The sequence below is a fragment of the Biomphalaria glabrata genome, chromosome 4 (genome assembly GCF_947242115.1).
Source record: "Biomphalaria glabrata chromosome 4, xgBioGlab47.1, whole genome shotgun sequence".
Taxonomy (NCBI): Eukaryota; Metazoa; Mollusca; class Gastropoda; family Planorbidae; genus Biomphalaria; species Biomphalaria glabrata.
In genome coordinates, this window is record NC_074714.1 from 15,679,066 (window position 1) to 15,692,789 (window position 13,724).

Consider the following 13,724-nt stretch of genomic DNA (forward strand, 5'->3'; position numbering starts at 1 on the left):
TAACAACATATTTTGGCTTTTTTTTTCTTTTGGCACTTTATACACCTCCTAGTTCATTTCTCTTTCAATCACCATTTTCCTTTGTCTTAACTTTGTCAATTATAAATGATGATATACGATAATATATTATACCTACTTACTGAATTAAGTAAAGTCTTTCCATCGCCTAAGTACAAAGTTGTTTGCTCGTATAGAGAGAAGCGTGTGCAACAAGATCGAGTCATAAAACCTTTTTTAAAGAATACTATAGCGCGTCCTTACTTACGTCAGAATGGTCAAATTTCTTCCGAGTGAAGAACAATATCTTCTTATATAATACAGACGTTACTTCAAAAAAGAAGATGATAACGTCCTATGCGTCATGCATTTAGTCATGCATATTAACCAATGACTTAAATTCTGCTAAGTCACTGGTTTTCCTGGCTAGCTCAGGCAACCCATTCCATGCTCTAATAGCACTAGGGAAGAAGGAGTATTTGTACAAAATTGTCCTAGCATATGGGACGAGGAATGTGCCTTTATCTTTGTGTCTTTCAGAGTATTTTATTAAATTTTGTTTTTGTATTTGAAGATTATGGTTCAGTGTTTTCTGTATGATTGCTACTTTACTTTTGAGTCTTCTGTCCTGAAAGCTTTCTAAATTTAGTGATTTTACTAAAGGTGTTACTCTAGTCAAATGTGAATATTCGTTTGATTTGAATCTCACTGCTCTATTTTGTGTCTGTTCCAGTTTCTTAATGTTTTCTTGAGTTGAGGGGGTCCCAAACGGAGGATGCATTATTGGCCTAACCAAGGTTAAATAACATTTTAGTTTTATGTTCTTATTTGATTTATAGAAATTTCTTTTAATAAATCTTAATGCTTTGTTTGATTTTTTTGTAGTTTCATCAATATGTGGATTCCATGATAGTTTTTCATTTATTATAACACCTAGGTATTTTGCGTTTTTAGTCTGTGTTACTGGTTTGCCATGAATAAGAGAAGTGGAATTAATTTGTTTTAGTTTTTTTGTTACTCTTAACAACTGACATTTTTCTGGGTGGAAAGACATGCTCCAATTTGATTCCCATTTCTGTAATTCATCTAATTCTCTTTGTAAAATATCTGTGTCTTGTGTTGTTTTTATTGTTCTATATATTATGCAATCGTCTGCAAATAATCTGACTTTTGTTCCTGAACTAATGCAATTTGGTAAATCATTTATGTAAATTAAAAATAGTAGTGGACCCAAGACTGTTCCTTGAGGTACATCTGAGTTTACTGTTATCGGTGTTGATTTAGAGCCATTTATTATTACAGTTTGTTCTCTCCGTATCAGAAAATCTTTAATCCACTGATGCAGTGGACCATTAATGCCGAAATATTTTAATTTTTTAAGCAAACTATGGTGGTGAACTTTGTCAAAAGCCTTAGAAAAATCTAGTAAGATAGCATCTATTTGTTCACTATTATCTAAACCTTTTAAAAAATCATCAATTAGTCCTATTAGTTGTGTTTCACACACTGGCGGATCCAGGGGGGGGGGGCGGTAGGGGCGGACGAATTTTAGTATAGAATTCACACAATTTGTATACGAATTTATTACTTATGTTAGTAATATATACTAATTATTTATATTTCAACCTATTTTTAGATTATTTCGCCACCCCTCTCTAGTATGTTGGCCGATTTGGTGGGGTCGGGAGGGGGCGATGGTATCAATCCCGCCCCCCCCACACATACACTTTCGAGTGGGGGGGTGGTCCAATTTATTTGTAGAAATCACAGCTTGCTAACAGAAACAATTAAATATATATATATTGTTAAAACTTGTTATTAATATTTTAACCGATCTTTATATTATGTCGTTCCCTGTTTGCCGATTGGGGGAGGGGGGCGAATACCTCTACTGCCTAAACCCTTTGAGTGGGGGGGGGCGGTAGTACTTTTATGGAGAAATCATAGTTTGTGTACAAAATTAATTCAATTAATATATACATTTTATATTATGTCAATCCCCTTCTGGTATCTTGGCCGATTCAGTGGAGTTGGGGGGAGAGTGATTGCCCTCTGAGTGGGGGGGGGCGGTCCTATTTTTATGGAGAATCATAGTTTGTGAACAAAATTAGTTGAGTCGCCCCACCCCTATTCTTTAATGCCAAATGCAATCTTAAGCAGAAATTATTAAAGGAGCGATGATTAATCGTTTTCACTCTACCGCCCCTCTAATTTCCAGACATAGTTTATGTAATTTCACATGAATTTATCATAATTATTTTAAGAAAGTTAGAATTCAAACGAAATTTTTAGTATAAGAGAAGTTCTAAACCCAAATAATTCCAAACATAGTCGCCTTTTCCCAACCTTTACTCAATCTGAAATTTTTCTAGTTAAATAAATTTGGGACTATAACTCACAATTTATACTTCAATTTTATTGAATATTATTTATCGAATAATTCTTTTTTCGGCGGCGATCCTCAAAGCCAAATCTAAATATGTGGGGTATCTTATCTTCTCAAGGAAAAATCGGTTTTATTTGCAATGTATTAAGGGCCTATAAATTCATATTAGAATATTTTTCAAGTACAACATTATTCCAATGGTCCTTTTTTAATAGTATGAAAAATTAGCTTTAGGTCAGAAGAATGCGTTTCTTCTATGAAGTATGCAAGAAAAGGATTTTGGCGTCGGAACCCACTGATGAATAATGAGCTGTAGTTGTCAGAAGAATGCGTTTCTGCAGTGAAGAAAACGCTTTTGCCGAACTCCATTGATAAATAATGAGCTGTAGATGTCATGAGAATGGGTTTCTGCATTGAAGAATGCAAGAAAACGCTTTTGGCGTCGGGGCTTCGCCCCGAATTCTTTTTATGAATAATGAGCTCTATACGTCAGGAGAATGCGTTTCTGCATTGAAGATTGCAAAAAAAAAAAACGCTTTTGGCGACGGGGCTTCGCCCCGAACTCTATTGATAAATAATGAGCTGTAGATGTCAGGAGAATGCGTATCTGTATTGAAGAATGCAAGAAAACGCTTTTGGCGTCGGGGCTTCGCCCCGAATTCTTTTTATGAATAATGAGCTGTATATGTCAGGAGAATGCGTATCTGTATTGAAGAATGAAAAAAAACGCTTTTGGCGACGGGGCTTCGCCCCGAATTGTTTTTTGAATAATGAGCTGTATATGTCAGGAGAATGCGTTTCTTCAGTGAAAAAAGCAAGAAAACGCTTTTGGCGTTGGGGCTTTGCCCCGAAACCCACTATGGAACCTTATAGCGCTGCCCCAGTTGTTTTGTTTTTCGCCGAAGGTTGAGAAATGCTGCGCTTTTTTTTCTCATATATATATATATATATATATATATATATATATATATATATATATATATATATATATATATATATATATATATATATGCTGCACATTTACTGGGCGTTAGGGTTAGGGTTTGGAAAAAATCGCCCCCCCCCACTCCAAAGTTCTGGATCCGCCAGTAGTTTCACATGATCTATATTTCCTAAAGCCATGTTGGTATGGTGTGAGGACATTATGTTTATAGTCTAAGTGGTTTATGATGTTGCTACATATTATGTGTTCTAGGATTTTACATGTGATGCTGGTAAGTGATACTGGTCTGTAGTTTCCTGGGTTAGATTTTTCTCCTTTTTTTAATAGGGGGGGTGACATTAGCTTCTTTCCAGTCCTTTGGTACTCTGCCCTGGTTAAGTAAAGCCTGAAAGAGTATTTTGAACACTGGGGCTAGCTCATTGCTTAGTTCTTTGAGTAATCTAGCTGGAATACCATCAGGTCCAGACGCTTTATTTGGTTTGGTGTTGGCTAATAGTTTTTGAATTCCATTTTCTTGTACTACTATATCTTCTATGTTGTCTACTTGGTTCAAATTCAGTAATATGTCTTTGTCTCCTGGGGCTGAGAATGCTGATGCAAAGTATTTGTTTAGGATGTTTGCTTTAGTTTCATTATCATTATGTATTATGTTATGTTCATCTTTTAATGGCGCTATGCCTGTTGTTTCCATTTTCTTAGACTTAATGTATGACCATAGGTTTTTGTTGTTATCTTTAGATATTACATTGTTTATGTATTCACTCTGCAGCTGTCTGCTTACTTTTTGGGTTAAGTGTTTAATTTTTATATACTTTTTGTAAACTCTTTCTGCATTAGTTTCTTTAAATTTTCTATATAGGTTTTCCTTCTGTTTACACAGCTTCTTTAGTCTATTATTAAACCAGCATTTATTTATTTTGTTTGGTGTGTATTTAGTTGGTATGTGATTTTCTATAATGCTTTTAAGATGGTTTTTAATGAAATTCCAGAGGTCATCGACTGGTTGGTTAATGTCTTTTTCTAATAAGAATGTTTGTTGAAAGTTTAATGCAGCTTGGTGTAGTTGTGTTAGGTTACATTTATTCCAGAGTAAGATTTTTCTTTTGGGTTTTGTATTGGCTACTGCTTTTATCTGACTGTGTATTTTTATTATCTCATGGTCTGATAGACCAGGGATAATATCATAATCAACTACTAATCCCTTAGTTGACGCTTGGACGTAAAGAATAAGGACGATAACAATGTCTTTCTGAACATGAATATGAACTTTCGATCAGGACCTCTACAAAGTAACAGAGCCGAATCTAATTAAGTGGATGCCCTAGGGAATAATTTATATGAAGTCAACTACACTTTTAAAAGCTTTAATAAAAATCCAATTTTCTTATCTCTAAAAGCATACCTTATTTTAGAAGATTTAGAAGAAAGAATTAATAGAATAAATGTAAATTTAATTTAATTTTCATCCTTTAAAACATATTTGCTGCGTATATTGTAGTAAAACAATATAAATCTTTTATAGTTTGTAGAGTGTAATAAGGTCCAGGTGGCTAAGCGGTGGCTGAGCGCTTGGCTTCCGAACCGGGGATCTTTGGGTGCTTCTGAGTCTGCCCAGCACTAATTGGTATTGGACATTAGTTGAGGAAATGTAAAGGCGAGTGGTTGTTGTCTTAGTTACTTGACACCCTCGTTAAACGTGGGACACAGAAACAGATGATCTTTACTTCATGTGCACTATGGATCGCAAGGTCTGAAGGTACAATGAGATCCTAAGGGGAGGGCTCATTCAACGCCGTAAATCAGAAAGTTCGTATATATAGATATTACAATTGTACAATAATGACACTTGTTAACGACGACAGTGCTCTAAACATAAGATTTAAAGTAATTTCAGTAGAAAAATATGTTTGAATCCCTTTAAAAAAAACAAAGTTTATATAAAGGGGAAGAACTCCTCCCATACAACTATAGGCTATCTACCAATAATGTACAAGTTTTTTTCAGTATTAGATATCAAATAAATAATTGCTAAATAATTGATTAACTAATTGAGTATTTTGTTGATTGATTCATATTATGTTATTTACAATAATTGTTTAAAGTATCAGCTTGATCGGAGAATGTGAGGAGAAATAGCGTTAGCAATTATTTAAGGGGACTAAATCCAACAAATACTTAAGTATTAGTGTCCTTGGTTGCTGTTAAACCAAATAATGAATTACCAGTAATATATGGTCTATTTGGTTACTTTTTTTTTATTGATTAATGTCTTGTATATTCAATGAATAAGTGTGCGAAGTTCTTGATCTGAGAATGGGTGTTGGAGAAATAACGTGTACGCACTTTTTACCAGACAGACAGACAGACAGAGTTGATATGAAGCTTTGTAAAAAAGAACGAACAAGTATCTGACCCTGGAAATTCGGATATTCCTATTTATCTCTATTTTGGAGGCCCTTCTCATGTGGGGGCCCAGTGGCCGTAGCCCCACCTGCCCTCCATCAAATCCGGCCATGTAAACCAACATGCTTTCTTAATTTAACTTTGACTTGCACTTTTCTTACTAAGAGAAAAAGTGTGGTAGCCTTATGGTATTGACCAAAGGATAATGAATATTTCGGAACTTTACAACTCAGAAAACGTTTTGCCCCGAAGCCTAGAGACAACCTTTCGGGCGGGGGGAAGAGGAAAGCTACTATAAAAAGTTTGAGAAACATTGTTTTAGGCCTGTTATGTATGTATGTGTGCATGTGTGTATGTATGTACGTATGTATGTATGTATGTATGTATGTATGTATGTATGTATGTATGTATGTATGTATGTATGTATGGTATGTATGTATGGTATGTATGTATGTATGTATGTATGTATGTATGTATGTATGTATGTATGTATGTATGTATGTGTGTATTTATTCTTGTATGCTACGCATAGACATCATAACTGTTTGACCAATCTTGAAAAAAACTTGGCATAAATGTTTCTTGGGTACTAACTGGAACCGTGAATTATGCATAGCAGCCTTTTATCAAACTTAAGACCCTCAAAAAAAAGTTGATAAACTCTATAAAAGTATTACTATTTCATAGATTTAGGTCATGTTTACATGAGAAAAGATTGAAAGGATCCAAAGGACTACTTTGTCTCACTACTGAACACTAATACTAATAGTACTAATACTTACTAATACTAGACTACTAAATAGCTTCCGATAGTAGTAGTAACTATAAAGGTAGTTCTACACGTAAATATATTGAATTATATAGACATTAAAATAGGTCTAGGTCTATATAATAGTTAATATAGTTTTAGATATATAGATCTATAAAATATACTTCTAGTTTAGTAATACTAATACGTAATAGTTACTAAGATAGTTAGATAGGTAGATTTAAATAAATAGTTTTATTCTAAATCTAAAATTTTAATAGACTTACAATTATATATATTAAACTACCAAACTAGATCTAGATCTAGACTTATAATACCGATAAATGAACCATTGTAAACTAGCTTTCACGTAAGCCTTAGGCATTGTAAACTTTAAACTAGATTTAGACTAGACCTTTAAAAACTGCCATTCTTTAAGTCTCAGATGTGTGCCTTGAGACATTTGTAAACGATTTCTAGTAGCTCTCTAAATATTCTTATCGCATTATAAAAAAAAGTTTGTATACATGTTTTAAGCATATACAGATTGGAAAAACCATATTAATATAGTCTCCCCTGGTTTTGTTTTACTATTAAAAGTGATAAATTGTAAAAATGTTGCACTTTTAAAAAAAAATTTCTTGCCTATTTAAAAAAAAAAAAAAAAAAAACTTTTCAGTTCGCAAGAAAAAAAAAGTATACATTGCAACAGAACTTTGAACGATATAAATATTATGATTTCGGAATATCAATATCTAGTTTTTGCGAACTAAACGGTACGTACGTACGGACAGACAGACTAAACAAACCTAATAGTGGCTATTTCCCTTTCAGGGGCCGCTAAAAACAACAACAAAAGCAACACAAAAAAACTGTAGCTTTTCCTAATAAAATCAACTATTCCAAGAGAGTTGGCTTCAACTCCGCTGTTGCCATCTAAATGTTTACCAATTGAGTTTCAATCTAAAGAGCCAATAAGATTTGTGTCATTACGACACACTTTGTGCGCAATCCTTTCGGAAACCAAAGTTTTCGTAATGCAAGGGTGTTAAAAAAATAATTATAAAAAAACGTTTTAATTTCCAGTATTTAATATTTCAAAATCTGTATCCAGCTAAGTTGGGTACATAGACAAAATAAATATAGACTGGCCGATTAAAGAATTTTATGAAACGAAAATTTGTGACTTGCAATTTTGTGTACTTTATTATACAGCATTTATGAGCAGTATAAAAGTTAAGTATTCATATCTATTTTAGCCACACACCTATAGATATTGTTACGTATTTCTGAATTTTCTGGCTAGATGTATTAGTTGGCACACAAATAAAAACACAGCAAAGAACTTGACGACTAAACTTTCAGTTTCATATAACTTTAATGACTATTGACTCTAACAATTCGTTACTGTAACATGTAGCGTAGAAGACTGTACAATATCTGTCAGTTTACAGTTAGCTATACTTCGTTGCAATTCATCTCTTCACTTCGTTGCAATTCATCTCTTCTCAACTTTCCTCTAGCCGTATTCCACAGAACAGACCAACGACACACTTCCCAGTGTCGCTCCAGGTCTCCCAAAGCTGAACCAAGTCGTACTCGTCTACCGAATCAGAGCCGCACACGTCTTACATCGACTGTATCGACTGTAACGGCTCAAGTCACTGTAGTTCGCTGTATAGACTTTAACGACAGTAGTCCACTCCAGTTAACTCTACCCTAGTTAACTTGCATCGAGTCGTACACATTTCTCTTCCACAGAGCCGCACACGTCTTACATAGTCTGTCTCGACTGTAACGGCTCACTCACGACTCCATACGACTGACTTTCACATTAACTTTCTGGCTTATATAGAGTCCCTAATCGCTTGTCCAAAGTTGCACAAACACGGCTAGTATCCTCTGGAATAACACGTGAGGAAACGTCACATCCTGTCTTTATTTATACATGTAGATTTCAGAGAACACTCGCTGCAGTGTCATCAAGTCGGGGTCACACGTAGTGACCTCTATCTGTCACTGTTCATTAGTAACTGTCCCCCTACTTAGATCTGTTCGTCCCCTGGAACAACACGTGAGGGCACGTCACATCCTGTCTTTGTTTGTACATGTAGATTCCAGAGGACACTCGCTGCTGTGTCATCTCGCCGGGGTCATACGTTGACCTCTACCTATCACTGTTCATTTGTAACACTATTGTAAATAAGGAGGCAGTGTAGCTTTGTTTAATCTCTAAGAATGAAGATCATACAATTTTTCATAATTCGGAAATCCGAATACAATAGATATACATGTTTTCAAGTTACATGAAATTACTTCCTTCGGCCAGTCTATATTTATTTATGTCTATGGTTGGGTATTTTAAAATGTGTATCCAGCTAAGTTGGGTATTTCAAAATGTGTATCCAGCTAAGTTGGGTATTTCAAAATGTGTATCCAGCTAAGTTGGGTATTTCAAAATGTGTATCCAGCTAAGTTGTGTATTTCGAAATGTGTAGACAGCTAAGTTGGGTATTTCAAAATGTGTATCCAGCTAAGTTGGGTACTTCAAGGAACTCTCTTTAATAACATAAATAATGGCAATGACTTCCTTTCCGAGTATTATGGATGCATGTAGTGATTTAATTAATCATGCAGACCTAGTTGTGACCTACATATTTCCCGCACCTCTCCCAGACCAAGCCGTTGTCCGCCGTCGGTCTAACAAGTTTTCTTTCCTTCTTCTGTGCCTGTCTTCACTAATGGCTTTTCTTTGATTCTCAAATGTTTGTCTCGCAGCCTTTGTGAGACGACCCCGAATGGTATAATATAAAAGTGTCAGAGATTTCTCCAATGTGGTTACAAATTAGGACAACGTCAATGTTTGTTCAACTCAATTTTTTTTATTGGGTCGGCATTGTTGCGAGTTCTAATAAACCAGAACAGGTAATGGTCAATGTGATGTGACCCACGTCGTTCATTGAGGCCAATGTGATTCACTGTACAGAGAAGTCGTCCACGTGAGTGTCTCGCACAAAGAAAACAAAAGCCTGAAGATTGTTTTGAAATAAAGCCCTATGACTGGCAGTGATGCGACACTAACCTACGCCAATCACTGAAACCAATATGATTCACTGTGCACGTCGTCCAGTGAAGTGTCTCACCTTAAGAAAACAATAGCCCTTTTCATGAAGTTTGTTTTCATATAAAGCCCTACGACATGGCAGTCGTTTCGTTTGACGTCGAATAGTTAATAGAACAAAAAACAACATAGTAGTAGTTTGGTGTTTGTAGACCTAAAATAGAAAAGGAGATTCAGTCATGGAAAGTTAAAATATGTATCTAACCCTTTTCCCCACCCCCCACCCTTTTCCGGTAACACAATTTGAGGAGTGGGGACTGTTTCAACTTCGCCTGTGTTTCTAAAGTATTGATCAGAAAAATCGGAGGCGGGGGAATTTTAAGGTGTATCACATTGGCATATAACCCACTACATAGGTCTAGGCCATATCATATTGGCTTTAAAATGTTGGACACAAAACGGGAAAAAAGTTTTATTTTGAAAAAGAAACAACAGCCAAGAACACTTCCCCGTTAACAAGTATTTCCAAAGCGATGACCTGCGGGCCATATTCGTCTAGTGACGCTGTTTTATTAGGCCCCTCTAGACTACTGACCACCTTTGCATAATGAGCTCAAAGAGGCTGGATTCCATTGTTGCGACGATATATTATTTATTTCGCGGCTAGTGACCCATGTCGGAAGTTCAGACCTACAAGGTGGAGCATCACAGATACAAGCACTAATTAAGTTGTTTTTTTTTTATTAATAATATCTGTTGACCGAGCCTCGCTCGGATTAATAATTTGTTAAGGAAGGATATATACCCGAAGTCATTTTGAGAATATTTTTGTACCAGGTGGCCGAACCTCGCTCTGTTAAATAATTTCGGAAGGATATATACCCGAAGTTATTTTGAGAATATTTTTGTACCAGGTGGCCGAACCTCGCTCTGTTAAATAATTTCGGAAGGATATATACCCGAAGTCATTTTGAGAATATTCTTGTAATTACGAAAATGAACGATCGGATAAAGACTACTAATCTGAAGAGTTGTTTTAGTGTTCTGTTAGTTCTAATTGTAGGCCTAATTGAACATGTCGATTAAATTTAAAGTCTTTTAAGTCCTCCTACAGTCTAGACAAACTACAGCTCAAGTCCGTCTTAAAGTTTTGCAATCCATCTTTTGCGTAATTGTATTGTAGGCTTACTATTATTGGCTTGGAAGAAAGTCTTTGCAGTGTAACTTCTCTACGTTATAGGGTAAAACATGCACTTAGTGACAAAGTAAAATGGCTCATTTTTTCTTATTAGACTTAAATCATTGCATTAGTTTTCTAAAGAAACGTTTCCGTAGGGCACCTCTGTTACGCCGAATAATATGCTCGTTACCCATACGGCATACGTGCCCTGCCCAGCCTGACTGTCGGACTATAAGAAGTTCATACCGGCTTTTGCCATCCATCCATCCCAGTGGTGCTATGACCTGCTTTTACACATCCCTCCATTCAGATCTCTCCTGGGCTTTCCGTCAACACGCCCTAACTCCAAGCTTTTTACCGAGGTTTATAGTTAAATCAAAAGAGGCTGCAGCGTACGCAAACTCGTTGACCGCTAGATGGATATCATGTTTAGTGTGAGCAAGTAAGGCGTAGAGAAGCTGTGTTATGACCATTTCCTTTGTTTTGGTACAGGACAGTAGACACCGAAGCATGAACACATGGTAATAATTCACCAGCAAAATAATAATAATAATAAGGCTTGTCTTAGAGTCCGAAAATTAATGAGGATTGCAGCTGTGACCTACATATCTTGCCACATCCAAGGCAAGCATAACCATTGTCCGCGGTGCTCGATTAAGATTTTCTTTTAGCGTCTGCGTCTGTCCTCGGCAGCAAATTTTCTTTTGGTCTCAAATGTGTATCCGCGGCCTTTGTATAGAGGGAATTCTTTAAGTCCGACAGTTACGTTGGACAGAGCAGTATCCTGTATGGGAGACGAATCTCAGACGAACGCATGCCAAAGGCAGTCTTTTTTGGTGAGCTAAAAAGTGGTCGACGTAACACCGAAACGCTTAAAACACCAGCTTATGGCGCAAACTTGACTTAGCTGACATAGAAGAGAGCACATGGTTGCATGCAACCTCAGAACGAGACAGCTGGAGGGCACCAGCTAAATAAACAACAAAGTAAAAGGTATCTACACCGCTCTACACAATTAAAGTGTAAACAACTTATTAAGCACTTAAAACTTAAAACACAATAACTAATCATACATCGGCACTGATTCGGCACATTTAATTTCATTACTTTTATTTCATATTTCTATAATAAATCAATCTACAGTAAGATGGTGCGCAAATGTTTAATTAGGTCTATTGATTCTTTAAAACTCGTTCTTGTTTGCAAAGAAATAATTTAGTGTACTGCGGTAAGCCTAGTGACGTAAGCAGCGTTTTTCCCGTTTACGTCATGGAAAATTTTCATTCATTAAACATTCTAGCAAAATTAATTTTTCGATAATGAGGCATTTTCAAACCGATATAACGGTCGATCTCGAGTTTTCCCGATGTGGCCAATGAGTTGAGAATTTTTTTCTCACTATTATGCACATACCGTGAACTTTTAAAGAAAATCGTTAGAGCCGTTTTCGAAATAAAATTTATAAATATATATACATACATACATACATACATACAAGAGTTGCTCGCTTAAGAGTATAGGATAATTCACCTGTTTATGATAATTTTGGTAGCATATATTTATGTTATCAAATTGTCAATTGTTTCTATAAATAGCAAGTATAAATATGTGATGTCATTGACAAATCATCTTTAATTTCACTAAGAATATATCATGTAGCTACATTACACACTAATACACACAAACACACTCATTTTCGAAACAATTCAAATCAACGAGGGAGTGATAGGAACACTTACAACTAAATAGATGAGCCTAAAACAGCTTCTTTGAAACATAATCGTTTTTATCTAAAACATTTCATTTTTAATTAGAAAACTATTCCAAAATCAGTAAGGATTAGGTGGTCACAGAGAGCAGATACTTAACCACATTGGTTGTAGGAAATATTCCATTCTTATCTGATTATGACACTGTGAAGGTCTAATGTGGACAGGTAATTACAAAGATTTCACTTGCCAGTGCCCTACCCTCCCATCAATTCGCCTACGCTCCTGAATGTCACATATGACAACATTGGACTATTGTTCAACGGGAGAGGCGGGAAGGTCTTGTTGTTGTTGGACTTGTCGTCTGTCTCAGCGGCGAGAAAAACTCAAAGAGACACCTGGAGACAAGAAGCTTATCAGGGACTTAGTAAGGGGGCCCCATTGTTACGTAGTTAAGCGTTAACTTTAAGTCCGAGACTTACGCCTTTGTTCGAGTCAATTTGAAGACTTCATTAAAGCTGAGGCAGAGGCGTAATTTACTAATTACAAAATAAAATATTGGCATTGCAAACTTTTTTCTACTTGGAAATTTATTTTCATGATTTTTTATTGTAACGGTTTTAAACTATTTCTAATCCCTTCTTTTTTTTTATAACAGTTTCCTAAATACTCGTAAACTATGAGTGAAAGTGTACAGAGAGCCAGATGATCTACGATGCGTATGTAGATAAGAGTGTTGCACGATTATTTAGAGGATTGAGATGATTTTAAAAGACAAATTAATCAACAGATTTAACCCCCCCCCCCCCAAAAAAAAAAATGGTTTATTTTCACAAGTTGTAATTGCAAATTTACCAACATATTTAATTTTCTATAGGTACGCTCCTGTGCATCTTCTTACAATTCATAAAATTGCATAACAATAAATTCCCATTCATGGCATATATGGTTTGGACCTACTTGCATACACTAATATACGTAGCCTGTTTTCCTTCAATATTACATTCATCTATTATTTATTGAAACAGAGAGTCGCACTTTAAGTACTTCAGTAACATAGAAACAGCATGAATAAAATTAGGCAATGCAGAAGAAACTCCAAAAGCTTAACTACATTTCTAGTGAGCTGGTAACATTTGCTGCAAGCTTAGTCATCTATATTGTTAACATATAGTAAAGTAAATTTGGGAGCTCAAAATTTCATTACATACTATATTGATATACATTATATATATATATATATATATATATATATATATATATATATATATATATATATATATATATATATATTTAC